The sequence below is a fragment of the Callorhinus ursinus genome, unplaced genomic scaffold (genome assembly GCF_003265705.2).
Source record: "Callorhinus ursinus isolate GAN/ISIS: 27379988/994484 unplaced genomic scaffold, GSC_fseal_2.0 scaffold7, whole genome shotgun sequence".
Lineage (NCBI taxonomy): Eukaryota > Metazoa > Chordata > Mammalia > Carnivora > Otariidae > Callorhinus > Callorhinus ursinus.
The window spans coordinates 426392-446932 of NW_027397069.1; positions in this window are offsets into that span (position 1 = coordinate 426392).

Below are 20541 nucleotides of genomic sequence, written 5' to 3' on the forward strand. Positions count from 1 at the left end.
AGAGTCACAGGATTGTACTGGTTTTTCTCTTAACAGCATGTTTTTGGAAACACTTCACATCTTTATTTTTTTAAAGATTTTATTTATTTATTTGACAGAGAGAGAGCACAAGCAGGAGGAGCGACGGGCGGGCAGAGGGAGAAGCAGACACCCCCCCTGAGCAGGGAGCCCCCCCCAGGACTCGATCCCAGGGCTCTGAGATCATGACCTGAGCAGAAGGCTGATGGTTAACCGACTGAGCCACCCAGGCATCCCAACACTTTACATCTTCAATCTAGCAAACTGACCATGGATGACTTTCCAACAGATTCTTTTTTAATTATATAACTTATAGAGTTAAAATGAATGTTAATGACTTTTAATGTAAATAACTTTTGTTTCTTTATGTCTCCCCCCTCCCACACACACAAAAAAAACCCTCACAAAGATGAATAGTAAAGGAAATCCATAAGAACTGAGAGGTGACCCCCTGTGCAAGTGTGAATTGATTTAAGATGGTCCTGAAAATAATAGTGGAGACTCAAAATGATTTTTAAACTGCTCGTGGATTTTTTTTTAATCTTTGACACCTCTGGATTCCATAAACAAAAACACTACCGTAAATTTAAACTTATTCTGCATGAATATATATCTAAACTGGATTGATATGTTTGTCTTAAAATAATACCATAATCCCCATGGAAAGAAATCACAGTGAAAAAAATTTAGGAAGCCTGAGAAGTTTTTGAAAAAGTCTAAGAAAATGGATTCTTCTAAGAATCCACTCTCTCAGAAAATGGAGCAGGGTTCTTGAGTGACCTTTCAAATTTCACTAATTCTAGTCTCTCTGCCCCTCCTGCCACCTCTCCTCCATCTACTAGACATTTTAATGTATTTGCATATGTTCCACCCACTCCCTATTTCTGACAACTACTGATATCTTGAAATTCTTTCCCATTTACAAGTGTAGTGGGAAGTCAGACTATGGATATCCATCTATGCATGGAGGCTGTTGATCAGCAGGTATAGAAACGGTGACCGTTTCTCTGGAAACTTCCAGCTTCCACCACAACGGCTGCCTCAAGCTGCCATCTGTCTGAGCACTAGCTAACTAGAAGGGCCTTTGGTTTGAAAAGCAAATTTTCAGTGTAGGTCCATTTCTCTTTGACTGTGCCGCCTAACACGAAGTGAACATCCAAGCAAAGGTTAAAGTTCTATGTGGACGTTAGGAAAAGTCTGAAATGAAGACTACATCCCTGTTACTTTTTCTCTTTACTTTTCTTCCTTTTACTCTGTATAATTTTTATTTCAATATCATGAGAAGCATCTGAAGGCACTGGAACTTAATGGGCCATATTTCCATTTTCATGGATTTATTGATGATCTATGATTTATTAAAGATAGGGATGGCTCTACAAACACATAGATGATTTTAATTTTTTTTCTGAGTTCATTCAAATATACTTTTAAGTGAATAGAGACATAGAAAGAACTACCAACACCATGGTAGGGATAAGGTCTAAGAATAATATAAAAACAAGCAAATTTCACTAAGCTGTTATGTAATATGCTAGCAGGTGGCAGAAGGCTTTATTTCTTAAAATTGCAAATTCTGAAATCATTAAAATATTAGACATATTGAAAAGAAATTTTTAAAAAGTTATGAAAGTCACTGGTAAGTTTTGTTTATGCCTTGTTTCTTTAGTCGGCTAAATTGTTCATTTGCTTTTCCTCTTACCACCATTATGGTGCTGACCCAAGTGACTCCCCCTCAAAATAGAATTGGCCGATGTAAATATGTTATTAAGCTTGATTGTTGATTGAGGCTTAAAAATTTTATCTAGTTATATATGAAGGTTTCAGTGCTTTATTTAGATTCTTTCCTTTGTGTCTTTTTTTGTTTTTTTTTTTTTTTATTCTTGGCCTTCTCCTATATGTAGTTTGCAAAAATGGAGCAGCAAGCTAAGGTAATCATTTCTGCTAACTTTGTCAATCCTTGGACAAGGGAACCACGTTTATGGATTGGGAATGACCTAAATGGTCAGTCAGTCCAGCTACAATCTTGCTCCCAAAGTCAACAGCCACTGACGTGATGTCTCTGGATCAACCAGATGCTGATGTGGCCATATAAACCAGGGCTCCCACTGAGGCACTTGGCAAGAATGTCATTATCTTGTAATACCAGAAATAATATGTCTACCTATTTTTCCCTTCCCCTTCATTTGAAGGGCACACAAACGTTATCAGTAAATGAAATCTAACAGCAAAAAAAATTGTTTCTAAGCTTTTAAACAATGATTCTATTTTGATGAAAATCTTGGTAAAACATCTGCTATATCCCCAAGCAAAAATCAAGTTGAGCCAAAGCATTTTGATTTAATGTGATTTTCTTTTTCTGAAATGCGATACAGAGAAATAAGGTTTTGGATACGCAAAACATACACTGCGATGAATAAGTAATCAAATATATTCAAAATATATTCAGGTATTTTTGCCATAATTAGAATCTAAAATTTGGTACTTTCTTTTTATTGCAGTTTTCCTTTCTCCTTAAAGCAATGAGACTTTTTATTTAATTTATGTGGTTTTTCAGAAGCTGTCTTTGTATAGCCTTCTGGATTCTTCAAATTTCATATGGAACCTTGCAGAGTCATACTTATGTTCAGTAAGAGGCTTGAAATTAAAATTTCTACTCATCTGTTAGGCCCAATATGTATCCAACTCATGTTGTTACAAGTTGTTAGAAGTAGATTTAATTACCTGCTTTGATTCTGATCTCTTTCCCCTTTTCCTCCTCCTTCCAAATCTCTATTTCTCTCTCCTCTCTGTCTCTTTCCCTGCCTCTCTGTCTCTCTGTCTCTCTCTCAAATTCAGGATTTTGAAATGAGGAGCTCCTGGGTGGCTCAGTCGGTTAAGCGTCTGCCTTCGGCTCAGATCATGATCCCAGGGTCTTGGGATCGAGCCCTGGTGTGGGTTCCCTGCTCCGCGGGGAGCCTGCTTCTTCCTCTTCTCCCTGCTGTTCTCTCTCTTGCTATCTCTGTCTCTCCCTCAAATAAATAAATAAATATCATCTTTTCAAAAAGGATTAATGTCAATGCCATTGTTGAACCATGTGGACTGTCTAGGATTCTCAGACTTGAAAAGAGGCTTAAAGGATCCCACCAGAAAAAAAATTATATTTTTAAAAGATGTGAAATATATTAAATAATGCATCATTAGAATAAGTTTGGCTGTGCAACCAAGACCTTTTAATTTCCTAGTGAAAAACTTTGATGCTCTAATTTCTTACGATGACTCACAAAGAAACATTCTTTTCCAAATGAGTTAGGAAAGCTGTCAGAGCATGTGAGAAGCACTAATATAATGCCTTTACAAGAGCACATTTAAAGAGGCAAACAGGGGATGACTTTCTCAGCGTTACACTTTTGGATTTATATATATTGTAATAAAATACAGAAAATTTACTTTCAAAATTTGATTTTGGAAAAAATATGTTTCAACTGAAATGGAAATTTAACCCCCACAGAAACCTAATTGTATTGCATCCATTTTTGAAAATATTGAGAAATTTTCATTTTAGTATTTTTATGGAGAAGTAGCATCTTAACAAGAGCCTGGCCCTCTTTATCAACACCCACAACACCACAGATTTTGTATTTATCTGAATAATTTGTAAACTATGCAGTGGTGAGTAACACTATGCCTTCAAATGGGCAGATATATTTTGAAAGATCTAAAGCTAAAGAAAACACATTAAAGGATTCTTTCTTTTAAGGGTAATCCATCTTGGGACTGCTGGGTGGCTCAGTCGGTTAAGCATCTGCCTTTGGCTCAGGTCATGATCCCAGGGTCCTGGGATCAAGGCCGGCATTGGGCTCCCTGCTCGGTGGGGAGCCTGCTTCTCCCTCTGCCTGCCACTCCCCCTGCTTGTGCTCACTCTCTCTCTGACAAACAAATAAATAAAAGCTTTAAAATAAAATAAGAGTAATCCATCTCGAATTTTATAACCCTGTGCAGTGACAAATAACAGCCCAATCCTGCAGAATATTTATTTAATGTATCAAATCAGCATGTGATTTCATCCGGAGAAACAGATAAATACCAGATTTCTTCCTTCTTTTCCCTGTGAACTTGGCCAATCAATTAATCTATTTCTCCCTCAAGCTTTTCTCAAAGGTAAGTGTAAAGTGAAAATTTATTTCTTGGGTCATTAGAGGAGAAACGATGAAGCTCGGGCACAATATTATTTGTACCCCTGTCAAAAAGTCTCCGGTATAGTCAGCACTCAACATCTGAGGAAGCAACCCCACATCTCCCAGCCAGCACGCGCTCCTGATGACTAAGCTCTTTGACCACCGAGGATTGGGAACCCATCTTGAAGCAGCAATCAAGCTCACATCAGAAAAAGATGTGGGGGGAGAGAATACATTTCTTTTGTAAATCATATGCTGAACACCAGTAAAATTTCTGGGCAATAAAAAATATGTCTTCAGGTATTCAAAGAGAGCATGATATAAATTTCTTCTCTTCCGTTTTATTTTATTAAAGTTTCCAGGAAGGGGGGTGGCCTCTGGGGGTTAAAATCAATACCTAATGCCTTTCATTTTGAGAAGAGTAGGTATATCTTACATTTCCAATTATTAGTTTATTTAGGACAGACATATAAACTGCCCACATTCATGACTTCCAATGATTGATTGGAAAAAACTTTTTGAGAAGCCTCCAGTCACTGGGACGAAGCTAGGCTTTGGAGAAATTGATATAAAAGAAGTAATTTTGGTTACTTCCAGGAGTCCTGGGACTAGTGAGGAAGAAGGACTTATGAGGATGATGCAGAGTAAGTCAAGAATGTGGCAGACTTAGAGTGCTCTGGGACCTTTTAACGCTGATCCACAGAAGTTAAAGTTTCACAGCCAAAGTGACACCCTCATAATCAAATAGGAGGTTAGCAAGTGAAGGGCAGAGTATGTCGTCCCGTGCAGAAGACCAAAACTGAAGGGACCTCTGTGTGCTGAGCACAGAGATGAGGCGGGACAGCCTCATGGTTGGAGAGACAAAAGGCCGCTCTTGTAGCCCAGCTTAAAAGTTTGGATTTGGCTCTCAGAGTAAGAAAAAAAATCATTAGAGAATATTTTAAAAATTATACTGCATAAGGAACTTCATGCATTTAAAATTTTTCCCTCGGCAGGAGTATAGAGCCCAGATTGAGGGAAGTAAGGCAGTAAGAGACTGTAACATTGGTGGGGAATGATGCGACTCTGAGCAACCACAGCAGTGAATGAGACCAAGAAGAGGGATGGATCCAAGAAATAGTATATGTAGCGTTGTTGGGGCTTGATGATCTTCCAAATATGAGTGATAAAGACAAGTGAAATGCCAAAAAAAAAAAAAAAAGACATGCATGAAAAGTAATCTCAGTTTTCCAGTGTGGCCATTCATCAAATAAACCATCCAGGAAGAAGAACAGCTTTGGGACCATGGACAATGTTGGAAATGTTGCAAGGGTCAGAGAAATTGCCTCCCAGCAACATAATACATGCTGTTAGTTAGGATAACACTACCTGCTCTGTGAAGTAGGCAACAAAATGTCATCAGCTCACACAATAGAGTTTACATTTTGCTTCCCTGGACACCCAGTGTATGCCTCTCCTGTGGCTACGTCCAACACCCAGACTTCTTGTCTTGACCTTCCACCAAACCCATGGCCTCGTCTGGGCCTTTATCAATCCCATTGAAGGGGTCAGTGTGGGAAAGGGGCATCCACTCCTAAACACGACAGCGACGAAAGCTTTGGCGATAAGAGCTCTGGGGGAGATGAGTGATGTCGGGCACAGTGGTTAAAAAGACAAAGAATGCTGAAAGGAGACATAACTTTTTCTTTAAGCATCTGTCAAGATCAGGCACTTCTCATAATTCATTTCTGGTTCTCACAAAAAAAACTCATAAAAGGTGTTTTTCATCCTAGATTTTTGGAGGAGGTACAAGTCTCGGAGAGAGCATGGAAACAGGTCAAGGTCACACAAGTAGTGAACACCTGTGTTTGGACATAGGTGTGATTTTTCTAATGCCAGACCATTTTGCTTGCCTCACAAGACATTTAGTATAACCCTGCTCTCCTTCATCTGGGAAGAGACCAGAATAAATCAAACTAGTTAAAATTCAATTTTAACTTTAAATAATAAAAAACAAATTGCATTTTTTGATTGTTAAAAATATGGGAGAAATGAAAAAAAAATGGGAGAAATGCAGTGGAATTGTCTGGTGAAAGCATCCCTATTTTTCCATTCTTGCCTTTTGGTCTTCAGAGTTAGTGAACTTGCAGAGTGTTCTCTCCACAGATTTATACTTGTCAAATCTCCGGTCTTAGAGTGAAGGTCTGGCTTCAATATTGATTAAATATGATCATATCACATGGCTATGGAATTCCAAAGAAAATTAGTTGACATTAATTAAAATAAGCTACCGTAGTGTTCAAGTCAATGATCAAGATGAATAATAGACATTATGTTTAATTTTGACAACTTTACAACTTAGTGAATGCTATAGGCATATTATATGCCTTAAAGATAACTGGCAGCCCTGCTTTTCACTTTATATTCTTGGTCTGTTGTTGCCAAATCACCAAGTTATCTTTGCACTCAATGATTTAGTGGTTGGGTTTCATTCTTTCAAAACTGATAGTGAAAATTACTTTTCTCCAGAAGGAAATATATTAAAAGAGAGAACATAAATGATATCACTAAGGAGATATAAAATGAAAGAGAGGCTCATTATAAACCCAACATTATATCCAGCTCAGTGACAACAATGGTCATTTGTGGACAAGGTGGAAATTCTTTGTGAAGTCTATACATGTTGGGGTGCCTAGGAAAATTCCTATAATTTCATAAAAACCTATTTTTCAAGAAAACATTTAACTTTTCTAAGTGACTCTTTAATCTATTTTTTACTTTTTTTCAGAATCAAAGATAACACAATATATGAATTTTTAAAAAAAGACATATTCTGGATTTTATTGTTTTAGGCTTGGTCCTTCTAACTTGTGAAATCTTTAAAGCCTGCCTCTCTATTCCAAAATAACATGTAACAAGCAGGTTTGGAAAGCACTAGGTAGTTGATTTTACTAACTGGTAAGAGAAGAAGTATGCATTGTACTCACTTCCAGTTAGATGATATTAATGAGTACAATTGTCTATGCGAGCAAAATGGAGGTTCTGGGTATAATAGACTATGTTGGTTTTAGCCTAAGTTCTGATAATAAGCCAAAATTAAGCATCTTCATAACATGTGCTAGGTTTTATGTGCAGAAAGTATAAGTTACTTGCATTATTCAATATGGTAATGGGACTATTATGAAAATCCCAAGCTTATTTGTGAGTTAACACACTGAATAAGAATTCACTCATAATTAAAGAATCTCTATATTGTTGTTCTTATAGGAAAGTTGTTCAACATAAATCTGGTTGAGGAAGAATACATTTGGAAAGGCTAAACTAATAGACCTGTATTTAGATTATCTCAGATTATGTCAAAACTCAATTCCCAGATTAATATTAATACATTTCTGCTTAATGGAATATCTCTATTTCAGTGTACATTTAAACCAGTGCGTTTGCTAACGGTAATTTAATTATTTGTAGTAAGATTTAGAAAAAAGTCAATGGCAATGCATTTCAGTATTACTTAGCATTGTAGAATTAATCATTTAAAGTAACCCTACCTACACAGCACATCAATAACTAACAGATAGCTAACATATCAGTTACTTAATATCATGAACACAATATACAGATACTTACCAATTACATACCCAAAAGAGATACCACTGGGCCACTGTCAAATATAACTATATAGTAAAAGTATTATAAAACAATACAGACATATTAAAATTTTAATGGAAATGAAACATTGCCCGATATTTTATTTTTTATTTTATTTTTTTTAAAGATTTATTTATTTATTTTGAGAGAGAATGAGAGAGAGAGAGTACATGAGAAGGGGGAGGGTTAGAGGGAGAAGCAGGCTCCTCGCTGAGCAGGAAGCCCAATGCGGGACTTGATCCCGGGACTCCAGGATCATGACCTGAGCCGAAGGCAGTCGCTTAACCAACTGAGCCACCCAGGTGCCCTGCCCGATATTTTAGATAATAAAATCAAAATTGTAAATTTTTGTTACCTGCCGAGTATATGAACTAAAATTCTTTTTTCATCATCAAATAAAAAAGAGAAAGCCAGGTTACTTGTTCACTAATCCAAATATTCCAGTTTTACCTAAATTTATGGTGTGAAACTTCTAAACATAATAATTTGGTGGTGTTCTTAGCCAACTTTGCCCCTTTGGTTTAGAGTTTCTATTATTTTAATATAATTTAGTTCTGATTATGGAAAACTGTATAGTCTTTTTTGTTACACTGAAACAATCACAACCTTGCAGAATAGTTGCAAGAATAGTCTTATCAACCTTTCCCCTTTTCCAAACCACTTGAGAATAAATTGCCAACCTGAAGTATCTTCTCTGATTAAGTGTGTATTTCCTATGAATAAAAACGTTCTTCTTCATAACTACAATACAATCTTCAAAATCAGAAGGCTAATACTGAAACTTTCTACCATCGAATCTTTGGATCCTATTCAAAATTTCACCTATTGTCCCAAAAGTGACCTATAGGGTACAATAATCCAATTTAGAATCACATGTTACATTGAGTTGTCAATCCTCTTTTGTCTCCTTCAATGCAAAACAGTTCCTTAGTATGTCTCTTACTTTTATGACCTTGATAATTTGAAAGTTATAGGCCAGTTATTTTTTAGAAATTCCCCTGTTTGTTTTTTTTTTCCTGATCATTTCACAGTATTATATTGAGGGAATGTCAAAAATGTTTATCCTATCACGTAAAAAATGATTTCAACCTGTCTCATCAATGATGATCTTCACTTTGACTACATGATAAAAGTGGTTGCCAGCCCCATGCCAGGGGACATCATAGTAAAATCCAACATAAATAGAAAAGCCAAAATAAATTCAAATAAAGAGAAAAATTGTGAAAGCAGCCAGAACAAAACAACACTTTATAAATAGAGAACAGTCAAGCAAAGAACTATCAACACCTCAGCAGAAATTATGGGACCAGAACAACATTTTTAAAATTCTGAAAGAAAAAAAAAATGAAATGTCCATCAAGCCTTCTATAACAGTGAAAACAACCTTTAAGAATTAAGATGAAACAAAAACATTTACAGCCAAAGTTAAACTAAGAGCATTTATAAAAACCAGACCTGTACTATAAAAAATGTTAAGAGAAGTTTTTGAGACGGAGGAAAATGGTCTCAGTGGGAAATCAGGATTGTCAGGAATAAATGAGGAGCACTGGAAAGGGTAAATATATGGGTATATATAAAAAATAATTTTTTTCTTAATTTCCTTTAAGAAGTTACTGTTGAGAACAAAAAGTATAACATTGCATCAGGGTATTTGCAGGTTATTAGTTGTAATATATAAAACAACAATAACAGGACAACCACTATGATGGTGGAGGGGAAATGGATCCACACAGTTTCAAGAGTTCTACATTTTATATAAATTGGTACAATATTAATTCTAAGTATTGTGAAAAGATAAAGATGCATACTGTAACCCCAAGAACAATTACAAAAAAAAACAAGTACAAGAGACATAGCTAAGAAGACATCATAAATTAAAGTGAAATTCCAATAACATAATAAAATAAAATATAAATAAATAAATAAAATAAAGCGAAATTCCAAAAGTATTCAAAAAATCCAAAAGAAGACAGAAAAGAGAGAACAAAGGAACAAAACAGAAGGACAAACAGAAAATAAATAGTAAAATATCGACCCAAATCCAACTATATCAATAATTACATTAAATGCTGATGGAATAAATATTCCAATAAAAAGCCAGAGATTATCTGACAGAGTAAGTACTAACAAAACCCAACTATATGCTGTCTACAAAAGAGACACTTTATTTTTTTTAATAATTTTTATTGTTATGTTAATCACCATACATTACATCATTAGTTTTTGATGTAGTGTTCCATGATTCATTGTTTGTGCATAACACCCAGTGCTCCAAGCAGAACGTGCCCTCTTTAATACCCATCACCAGGCAAACCCATCCCCCCACCCCCCTCCCCTCTAGAACCTTCAGTTTGTTTTTCAGAGTCCATCGTCTCTCATGGTTCGTATCCCCCTCCGACTTACTCCCCTTCATTCTTCCCTTCCTGCTATCTTCTTCTTTTTTTTCTTAACATATATTGCATTATTTGTTTCAGAAGTACAGATCCGTGATTCATCAGTCTTGTACAATTCACAGTGATCACCATAGCACATACCCTCCCCAATGTCTATCACCCAGCCACCCCATCCCTTCCATCCCCCCACCACTCCAGCAACCCTCAGTTTGTTTCCTGAGATTAAGAATTCCTCATATCAGTGAGGTTATATGATAGATGTCTTTCTCTGATTGACTTATTTCACTCAGCATAACACCCTCCAGTTCCATCGACGTCATTGCAAATGGCAAGATCTCATTCCTTTTGATGGCTGCATAATATTCCATTGCATATATATACCACATCTTCTTTATCCATTCATCTGTCGATGGACATCTTGGCTCTTTCCACAGTTTGGCTATTGTGGACATTGCTGCTATAAACATTGGGGTGCACGTAGCCCTTCGGATCCTTACATTTGTATCTTTGTGGTAAATACCCAGTAGTGCAATTGCTGGATCGTATGGTAGCTCTATTTTCAACTGTTTGAGGAACCTCCATACTGTTTTCCAGAGGGGTTGCGCCAGCTTGCATTCCCACCAACAGGGTAGGAGGGTTCCCCTTTCTCCACATCCCCGCCAACATCTGTCGTTTCCTGACTTGTTAATTTTAGCCATTCTGATGGGTGTGACGTGGTATCTCATTGAGGTTTTGATTTGGATTTCCCTGATGCCGAGTGATGTGGGGCACTTTTTCATGTGTCTGTTGGCGATTTGGATGTCTTCTTTGGAAAAATGTCTGTTCATGTCTTCTGCCCATTTCTTGATTGGATTATTCTTTGGGTGTTGAGTTTGATAAGTTCTTTATAGATTTTGGATACTAGCCCTTTATCTGAGATGTCATTTGCAAATATTTTCTCCCATTCTGTCGGTTGTCTTTTGGTTTTGTGGACTGTTTCTTTTGCTGTGCAAAAGCTTTTTATCTTGATGAAGTCCCAATAGTTCATTTTTGCCCTGGCTTCCCTTGCCTTTGGCGATGTTTCTAGGAAGAAGTTGCTGCGGCTGAGGTCGAAGAGGTTGCTGCCTGTGTTCTCCTTTAGGATTTTGATGGACTCCTGTCTCACGTTTAAGTCTTTCAACCATTTGGAGTCTATTTTTGTGTGTGGTGTAAGGAAATGGTCCAGTTTCATTCTTCTGCATGTGGCTGTCCAATTTTCCCAACACCATTTGTTGAAGAGACTGTCTTTTTTCCATTGGACATTCTTTCCTGCTTTGTCAAAGATGAGTTGACCATAGAGTTGAGAGTCCATTTCTGGACTCTCTATTCTGTTCCATTGATCTATGTGTCTGTTTTTGTGCCAGTACCATACTGTCTTGATGATGACAGCTTTGTAATAGAGCTGGAAGTCCGGAATTGTGATGCCGCCAGCTTTGCTTTTCTTTTTCAAGATTCCTCTGGCTATTCGGGGTCTCTTCTGGTTCCATACAAATTTTAGGATTATTTGTTCCATTTCTTTGCAAAAGGTGGATGGTATTTTGATGGGGATTGCATTGAATGTGTAGATTGCTCTAGGTAGCACTGACATCTTCACAATGTTTGTTCTTCCAATCCATGAGCATGGAACGTTTTTCCATTTCTTTGTGTCTTCTTCAATTTCTTTCATTAGTATTTTATAGTTTTCTGAGTACAGATCCTTTGCCTCTTTGGTTAAATTTATTCCTAGGTATCTTATGGTTTTGGGTGCCATTGTAAATGGGATCGACTCCTTGATTTGTCTCTCTTCTGTCTTGTTGTTGGTGTATAGGAATGCCACTGATTTCTGTGCATTGATTTTATATCCTGCTACTTTACTGAATTCCTGTATGAGTTCTAGCAGTTTTGGGGTGGAGTCTTTTGGGTTTTCCACATACAGTATCATATCATTTGCAAAGAGTGAGAGTTTGACTTCCTCAAAAGAGACACTTTAATTATAAAAACATAACCAGGTTGAAAGCAAATAGATGTAAAAAAATGTATATGCTGTGCAAGCAGTAAGCTTAAGAAAGGTGAAATGGCTATATCAGTTAAAACAGACTTTGAAAATCCAGTATTATCAAAGTTAAAAGGGGGGTATTTATAAAGAAATGGATATAATATAATGATGGACATAATGATAATTCATAACAGTCATAAATGTGAATGTCTCTAATGAGATATTCAAAACTGATGAAGCAAAAATTAACAGAATTACAGTGAGAAATTCTACGATTATAGTAAGAAACTCTAATACTTCTCCTTCAGCAATTGACAGAACTGAAAAAACAGCAAAGATATAAAGATCAGAGCACTATCAGGAGGATGGAAGATGGCAGAAGAGTAGGGGACCTTGCTTCATCTGGTCCCTTGAATTCAGCTAGATCTCTATCAAATCATTCTAAACCCTTGTGAATTTAACCTGAGACCTAAGAAACAAATTGCTGGAATTCTACAAATAGAAAAGCGACCACTTTTTGCAAGGTGGGAAGTGGGAGAAGTGAATCTGAGGGAATATATCAGAAAATAACTGTCAGGGGGAGAGAGCATCAGAAAACCAGCTCTCGGAAAAGTGATATAGCAGGGGAGCACAAAATCGGAACCTTCAGAAGCTGCTCCCATGAAGGACGTCCCTGCCTGAAAGGTGCTCAGGTGGCAAAGTGGCAGAAGCCTAGTGGCAGAAGCCTAGGTGGGGCAATGTGGTCTCAGGATCCCCAGGGTCACAGAAAAAGTAGGGGTGTCTGAGTGGGCAGAATTCCCAAGCATTGGAGCAGGGAAACTGGCTACAATCAGCAAGCCCAGTAATGAGCTCTCAAGCTTGATTTGCCATAAACCACAGACCACTTCATGATTGGGTGACCACTCCCAAGCAGGGGCCCTGAAAGTGGCAAAACTGTGGTGACCCTCCTCCCTCCCCCGGGGAGGATCGGCAGGGGTGCACACTGCAGGGGTCTGCAGAGTTTGGCAACATAAAAGTGATTGACTGCTTTTCCCTGAAGGTTCACTGAAGAGTGGGAGCTGTGATCTTTCAGCTCCAGGGCTGGAGATCGGGGAGCCCCCATTTTTATTTTTATCCTCTAAAAAGGCGCCTGCATCAGGGAAATACAGATCAAAACCACTGAGATACCACCTTACACCAGTCAGAATGACTAAAATTAACAAGATGGGAAACAACAAATGTTGGCAAGGATGCAGAGAAAGGGGAATACTCCTACACTGCTGGTGGGAATGCAAGCTGGTACAGTCACTCTGGAAAAGAGTATGGAGGTTCCTCAAGCAGTTGAAAATAGAGCTACCCTATGACCCAGCATTTGCACTACTGGGTATTTACCCCAAAGATACAAATGTTATGATCTGAAGAGACAGATGCACCCCAATGTATATAGCAGCAATGTCCACAATAGCCAAACTATGGAATGAGCCCAGATGTCCATCAACAGATGAATGGATAAAGAAAGTGTGATATATATATATATACACAATGGAATATTACTCAGCCATTAGAAAGGATGAATACTTGCAATTCACATCGACGTAGATAGAACTGGAGGGTATTATGCTGAGCGAAATAACCCAATCAGAGAAAGACAATCATCATATGGTTTCACTCATATGTGGAATATAAGAAATAGTGCAGAAGATCATGGGGGAAGGGAGGGAAAATGGAATGGAAAGAAATCAGAAAGGGAGACAAACCCTGAGAGACTCTTAACTACAGGAAACAAACTGAGGGTTGCGGAAAGGGAGGTGGGTGGTAATTGGGTGATGGGCATTAAGGAGGGCATGTGATGTAATGAGCACTGGGTGTTATATGCAACTGATGAATTACTGAACTCTACATCTGAAACTAATGATGCATTATATGTTGGTTAATTGAATTTAAATTAAAAAAAGAAAAAAGATCAGAGCACTAACAATCACCTAGCTGTTCTTGATACTTATAGAACAATGGTAGAGTACATGTTCTTTTCAAGTGCTGATAGTATTATGTAAACAATACAATAAACAGTATAAACAATAGGATATATACAGTGCCATGAAACATGTCTTTAAAATTTTTCAAAGACTAATGTAATTCAGCATGTGTTACATGATCACAAGTGAATTAAATAAAAAGCCAATAACAGTAAGATGCTAGGAAAACTCATAATTAGAAATTATTTTTTAAATATTTAAAAGTTAAACACATTCAAAGAAATCACTTATGAAATTAGAAAATATTTGAATTCATGATAATAAAAATATGAGATCAAAATTTGTAAGGTATAACTAAAGTCGTATTCAGACAAATGTGTATAAATTCAAATGCTTATTTCAGACAATAAGAAAGGTTTAACATCAATATTCTAAGGTTCTACTGCAAGATAGTAGAAAAAGGACAAAGTATACTCAAAGCATGTAGAAAGAAAAAAATAATAAAAATAAGAAGAGTTGTTGCTATGGGCTTAATGTTTGTGTCCCCTCAAAATTCATATGTTGAAGCCCTAATAATCAGTGTTATGGTATTTGAAGATGGCACCTTTGAAATGTAATTAGGCCATAAAATTAGAGCTTTCCTGATGTTAGTATTACCCTTATAAAAGACACATGAGAGAAATGATGCCCACCTGCCATCTGAGGACACAACAAGGACACAGCAGGAAGGTTGCCATTACAAACAAGAAAGAAGGCTCTCACTAGACATTGAATCTGTTGGTACCTTCATTCTGGACTTCCCAGCCTCCAGAACTGTGAGCAATAAATTTCTGTTGTTCAAGCCACTCATTCTATAATAGTTTGTTATAGCAGTCCAAACTGAGTAAGACAGGTACAACAAGATTGTAAAATAAAATAGAGAAAAGTAGCCAATCCAAAGGCTTGCCTTTTGAAGTGATCGACATCGACAACACACTAGTTAGACTCATCTAAAAAGGAAAGAACACAAATCACCAATATAACACATAAATAATGGGTTACTAATACAGATTCTACAGACATTAAAAGGATACTATAATATTACAAAAACTTTATGCCAATGATTTCAAGTGGGTTGAAATACAAAAATTCCAAGAAAAAAGAAATACAAAAATTCCCCTAAAGATCTCATAAACTACAGAAATTCACTCAAGAAGAAATCAATAACTCAAACAGCCCTGTATCTAGTAAAGAAAATTGAATGCCCAGTCCAAGCCTTTCAAAAAGAAACTCCAGTACAAGGTGGTTTCATTAGTGAATCTTTCAAACATTTAAGAAAATAATAATACCAATTCCATACAAAGTCTTTCAGAAAATATAATGAGGGAACATTCACCAACTTATTTTGTGGGGCCAGTAGTATCCCACCAAAACCATTTGATTTTATAAGAAAAAATAAAGTAACAAAAATGATCTCCTTCATGAATATGGCTGAAAAATCCTTGGGTCTTGTCAGTCAGAATGGATGAACACTTTGTGGTAGCCTTATAGGCAGTCTAGCTCCTTTCCTTTGTAAAGTCTGACGTGCAGATGCTGACAAATTAAAGGAAGTTTAATCTTTTTATTTGTTTGAATTGATTTTCAATCAAAACGAAGTTTTATTGACATGGTCAATACAAGTGCACAATTTCTAAATTTAGTTACGTGCTTATAAGATTTTGTGTGTGTTGAAATAGCAGAAAATTAAATAAAAAATTTTCACTGTTTTTCACGATATTAATAAATACCATAATTACTCAAAAAGTTACAAGTACATAAACAAATAAAGGTCAATTGCCCCCAAATATATATATTTTTAAACTTGGCTGAATAATTGCTGGATAGGTCAATACTAATCAATATTTCCTTATATGGGCATCCCCCCAAAAGACCAAATAAACCAAAAAGAATTATGTGGAATAGTTAATAATAGATGTGGATATATGTATACTTTTTATGTTTAATGAGTAAAGTAGCCTGATTAAATTAAATATTATAAAGAGCATTTAAATATTTATGTATATAGCTTTTTCATTTCCTATACAATTTTATAATATTATAAGATAGGCTTTCTAGCTATAAACATTATCTATGTTTTTTATCTGGCAAATAGTGGTACTAATTATGGTGTTGGCAGGTATCAAGGTGTTGGCAGAGCCATGCTGCCTCTGAAACCTCTAGGGAAGAATCCTTCCTGCCTCTTCCAGCTTCTGGTAACCCTAGGTGTTCCTTGCTTTGTGACAGCTTCATTTCAATCTCTGCCTCTATCTTCATATGGCCATCTTCCTTAATTCTGTCTTTGACTTCACATTCTCTTCTCTGTGTTTCTCCTCTACTTGGAAAGACACCAGTTATATTGGATTATGGTCCATCCTAATGACCTCATCTTAACTTGATTACATCTGCTGAGATCCAGTTTCCAAATAAGGTCATATTCACAGGTACTGGATGTAAGGATTTCAACGTATCTTTTGGGGGGATGTGATTCAACCCATAACGAATAACATTTGCCTGCAGGATCAATACCAAACATTCTTAGTAAGTGGATCAAGCACTTTGTATTCATTTTCTAATAAAGGAATTTGAATTGGTAGTATTTTCCCTCTCATTTTCCTGTGCATATTTGTGCATTGTCTGATTGGTCTCTAAGACCTAATCAATAGACTTAACTATAATTTTGTTGAATTCAGCAAGGAGCACTTGTTCATATATAGGAACAGTATCTACAAACTAGCTCTGATTAGCAATGTCATTTAATCCTGATTTGATCAGTTAATTGTTCAAATGTTCAGTATCGATGAGATTTTTGTCCAAGGACTAACCATAATTTGCTCGGACATATTTGTTTCATCAAACTGGAAGGTCCGTAGTGACTGCCTGACTGGGTTACGAGGAATGATCATTCTGGAATCTCCGTCCCTTGTTCTGCCCATCATCTAATTCTTTCCTCCATGCTCAAGTTGACTCTTAAAGTAAGTTTTTCTTCCTGGATATCAAGAGTCCTAATTTTTTTTCTTTACAAATTTATATTGCAGACCCATCCTGAGGCATTTGACTATGACTGGGCTTAACAACACTTTATGTAACAAAGGAAAGCACCCCTAACCCTATGGTCCCTCCTCACAGAGCATGCCTCTAGGTATTTCCAACCTGTGCACCGCTGACATTCTGGGCTCAATAATTTTTGTCATGGGGGCTGTCCTGTACATTGCAGGATGTTTATCTGCATCCCTGGTCCCTACCACTAGATGCCAGAAACACCCCCACTCTTGTATTGTGACCACTAAAGCATCTTCAGACATTGCCAAATAACCTGTGAGGAGAAAAATCATCCGTTTTTGAGAACTCCTGCCCTAGATTGAATTATGGACCCATTGAAGGAAACTGGCTGGGCTCTCACTTATACAGAAATGCCAAAAATGTTGGAAATAATCTTTTTTTAAAAGATTTTATTTATTTATTTGACAGAGAGACACAGTGAGAGAGGGAACACAAGCAGGGGGAGTGGGAGAGGGAGAAGCAGGCTCCCCACCGAGCAGGGAGCCCGATGCGGGGCTCGATCCCAGGACCCTGGGATCATGACCTGAGTCGAAGGCAGACACTTAACGACTGAGCCACCCAGGTGCCCCTGGAAATAATCTTATAGCTCTTAATGTTTTCATTTTTTAATTTTTTTATAGATAAGCGTTTTTTTTTATTTTTAAAGATTTTATTTATTTGACAGAGAGAGAAACAGCAAGAGCAGGGACACAAGCAGGGGCAGTGAGAGAGGGAGAAGCAGGCTTCCCGCGGAGCAGGGAGCCCGATGTGTGCTCAATCCCTGGACCCTGGGATCATGACCTGAGCTGGCAGACTGAGCCACCTAGGCACCCCTTAATGTTTTTATTTTTCCAAGAAAGAATCTTTAAAAATACATGCAGTAAGTGTTGGCATTATTTATTGATACTGGAAAGATAATATTGATATTATTGTTATTGATAACATGCATTATTTATTTATTTTTAAATATTTTATTTATTATTTAGAGAGCGCATGAGCAGGGGAGAGTCAGAGAGGAGAGAGAGAGAGAGAATCTAAAGTCAACTCCCCGCTGAGCACTGAGCTCAATGCAGGGCTCCATCCCACAACACAGAGATCACGACCTGAGCGACATCAAGTCAGACACTTAACAAACTGAGCCACCCATGTGCCCCAACATGGCATTATTTATTGATAAACATTTTATTTGTAGTCACTTTGAAGGAGTTTTGTTTGGTGGTGTTTTGTGATTAAAATCTGAACTCTTCATTGTCCCACACCAGTTTGAAATTCAATTTAAGAAGCCATAGTTGTGCCCTAATTAAAGTCATTTGCTCAACAGCTACAAGTGAAATAAACAAGCACAGGGAGGAGGGGAATGAACTTTAGGATGGTAGATGTTTCCATATGTTTTTAAAAATTGTTTTGCTTTCTTTTATTTTCTTTCAGGTAAGGAAACTAATTTAGAAGGAATAAAATAATTGACCTAGTTGTGACAGCTCATTATTTACTGTTTTGTTTTTATACAACAGGCATACAGTTTTACTTCTTCATATATTGATGAAAAATCTGTCACAAAACTCTGAAATACTTGTGATCGATATGCCATGCAATGGAAGTAGTGTCCATATTCATTAACCAAATAAGTCAATACCATTCTGAGTCATGAGGTGACTGTTTTCTACATAAATAATCAATCTTAGCAACCCAAACCTGAGACTCTTACCTACTATTATGGGCCACTTACAAGGGCTATCCCCTGAAGTTCATATTTGTATTCATAAATATTTGTGATCGTAAGTATTTGACTACCCTTGAAGCTCATGTCTTCTGAGTTCCATAAATAGTTAAGCTTTTATTTTAAAAAAGGAAGTTGTTGTCCTAATAAACACAAGTAGGTATTGCTGCTAGCAGTCTCAAACAACAAACAGAAAACAATAGCAAAACTGAAGCATTACCAAAGCAATCTACAATTAAAAAAAAAGAATTTCAGGGATGAATAAGTGAAGGGGATTAAGAGGTACAGTATAAATAAGACACAGGGATATAATGTATAGCACAGGGAATATAGTAAATAACATAATTAGATTTATCATAGTGATCATTTCATTATTTATATAAATATCAAATCACCATGTTGTTCACCTAAAACTGATAAAATGTTGTATCTCGATTATACTTCAATAAAATATAATTTCAGAGAAGTAGAATACAAAAAGAAAAAATTGTAAGGCTATTGTGAAATCATAAACACTTATTTTGTGAATCTGAAGGTGGGCCAAAACATCAATAAAACTATAAGCTGAAAAGCAAAGAACGTGCTCAAGTTATTGTGTGCATTGTCTCTACGATATAAAAAATATTTCACCTAATCTATAAGGGTACAAATGCTGGAAACTAAGGTTTCGGTTCTTAACGAAAATTAACATTTTTTTCAAGACGACTTTGCTATGCTCTGTGGTGGAAAGTGTGCCTGGAATCTTCTTAATGAGGGCAGCTTCTTAGTTATTATACCACCACTCCAATTCAGAGGACCGTCTCATAACCAGGGCTGTGCAACAGGCCTGTGGTCAGACTATTGCTTGATATAATCTAGGAATAAACAGATTGGTGCTTTCAGAGTTCATCAAAATATAATTCTGAATTTTTCATCTACCACTCAGTTTACTAAGAAGAGAGGTTCACAGCATCGGGTACAGAATTATTCCATCCAAAATAATATAAAGGACTATCAGTGACCTAGATTCCAATGGTGAGCTACTTAGGACGAAGTGCCTTAATAAAGGAGCTTCACCTACATTTCAGGAAAATATTCATATGAGGAAGGTATTTTCTCATATGAGGAGCAGAGGGGAGACTGGGACCTGAATTGAGTGCTGGGTGAGGAGGGGCAGAGATCCATGCAGGACCTTGAACTTCAGTGATCCTTCCTCCCTCCAGGCAAAAGGGTCCATAGGCTATGTGAGTGGACTGTCCTTTGGCCCCTGTGGAAATGAGGGGAACTCAACATCTGGGTGGAGAAAGAGCAAAGATATATGGGAACAGAAATAGCATGTTTCTGGAGTCTCAGCAGGAAACTTCTCATTTCCAGTCTGCCACACTACAGGTCCTAAGAGCAGAAAATGCTATCCTTTCCATCACACTGAAATGCTAACCCATAAGATGCTGAGGCAGCTCACCTCCGTCACTTAACATACCAGAGAACTGTGGGTCTAAGAGGCCTTGGCAGCTGGGGCATAAGAAACAGAACAGCTCCCTGGTGAATTAGAGTGGATGGAAGAGTTCAATGACAACTTTTTTTTTTTTAAAGATTTTATTTATTTATTTGACAGAGAGAGAGACAGCGAGAGAGGGAACACAAGCAG